Below are 2,093 nucleotides of genomic sequence, written 5' to 3' on the forward strand. Positions count from 1 at the left end.
TGGATATAGTGAGCACGATGCTCGATGGGGGGGAGGGGGGGGAAAACGTCGGCAGACAAGAATCCAAATGTGTCCAATCAGTGATTACAACAGTGTCACGGCGGATAAGTGATATACGCACAGGAAAATTGGAACAGTGGTGTCACCAACCTACAGACCTGCTGGACGATTTGCTATTCAGTGGACGGAAAAGTACTGATATAATCTAACTGTGCAGTGCCTACATGGTGTTGTACGGCAGATACGTACGCCCACATGATAATGATGACTTTTTTGGAAGATATGTTTGCTACTTAACCTACCTACTCATTCATTTCAGGATTTGAGAATACAGACGTGCTGAATATGAATGACCTGCATTAGTTGGAAAATTACCAGTGAAATTGTGGGCCAATTGCCCAAAGGAATTACAACCATGAAAAGCAGCAATTATGACCTGGGAAAAAAGAGCGGGCCTAGATAGGTGTTGTGACAAAAATATCAGTAACAGCCGGTAATGATGTAACTTGGAGACATTTTCATCACCGTGGAAAACGCTGGGCTGCCAAGGATTCCCCAGACAATCTCAGAGGGGTTTTTTGAATGACGTTCTGTGAAAAGTTATCAAACACAATCAAAGGAAGTGCACTTAACAGTACGGTGTTTTGAACTCCTTGTGCCTAGAGATGGGAGCTTGATCAATCACACCTATTTTTCCAACGGAAGTTCGAATGGCTCTCCCGCGGGGAGAATTCTAACCAAGGGTTTTTATGAGCTAAGAATGGGAAATTATATTTTTTCTTCTCGAGAAAAAATCCAGTATGGCAAGCTTGTTTTGCACTAATATCTCTACTTCGATGTGAGCTGCGGCGTGGGGGGATTCTTTTTAAAACTTTCATGTATTATCACAGGATAAACTTATTTCTCTCTAATCCACTGCAGCACCTTAATCCTCTTCTATATAACTGACAAGGGAAATGAAGAATACTGATGGCATTCGACACTGTGAGGACTAGTAGAAGCATTTTAAGAAACCGGATTTCATGTCATAATGCTGTGGCCAAAGCAAGCTTGCTGTTGAATCAAACCTCTTTCACTAATGTTCCCAATACTTTTGCCTAGTCATTATTTTGAATCAACATAATTAACTACCAGTTTGAAGAATTACCATGAAGAAATTTGAAATTTGTGTCTTTATTACATGCCTGCACCTTCCATTCTTGTTCAAGCAGTTTTTGATACCAGCTATCACTTGGCGACCCTGTACAGTACAGAAATCAGATCAAAAAGACCAAGAAATACTCTTAAGAAATAAGAGATCAACCCATTGGGTGACAGGACCCCTTCTTAGCCCATATTGAATAACGAACCAGAAGTCTGTTTTTTAGGGCTAAACCCTTTCTTACACCTGATGAAGAAAAGGAACTTATAACTGATCAAGTGATACATTAATAAGAATCAGGATAGCACGGTCATCACCATCTTGTCATTCATTCTGCGTATAAGTCGCCTGTTTCCCAAGGACATTATGTCCATCCATCTAAGTAAGAAAAGGTATTTATCACCTTTCTGATCCCCTCCTTTACAATCTCCCCCCCTAATATTGTGTGAAGCTGGATTCCTTCTCCCCTCAACCTTGACCAAAAAAAAAACTATTAAAAAAGCAATTGAAAGAAAATCGACTCACTCCTCACCACCGCAATGTCGTGTTGTGCCACGTTAATCCTCCTCGCAAGCACGACTGGAATAAGCTATAACCCCCACGAAAGACAAAGCAGGCAACACCAGTCACACGAATACTACGTCACCACACGTGCAGACTAATTTTACCTTCTTTCTCTTGCTAGCAGTGCTATATATTCAAAACTTTACTTAGCGATTTACGTATTTATAATCTTTTTTAGGCGGGTAAACTTAACATGTTTTTTCCTACTATAGCCCAGTTTTATATAAATATGTGTGTCTAGTGTGTGTTTGTAAATATAATGATATCCAAAGTTTATGAAGAAGAAAGGTTACGATATAAACTGGGACCCCCAATACTGGGTCGGAAAGGAGTAACACCCAGGGAAAAACAAACTGGGTCGTGATGACAAAAAGTTTGAAGAAACCTG

Source organism: Penaeus monodon, chromosome 22 (assembly GCF_015228065.2).
Source record: "Penaeus monodon isolate SGIC_2016 chromosome 22, NSTDA_Pmon_1, whole genome shotgun sequence".
Taxonomy (NCBI): Eukaryota; Metazoa; Arthropoda; class Malacostraca; order Decapoda; family Penaeidae; genus Penaeus; species Penaeus monodon.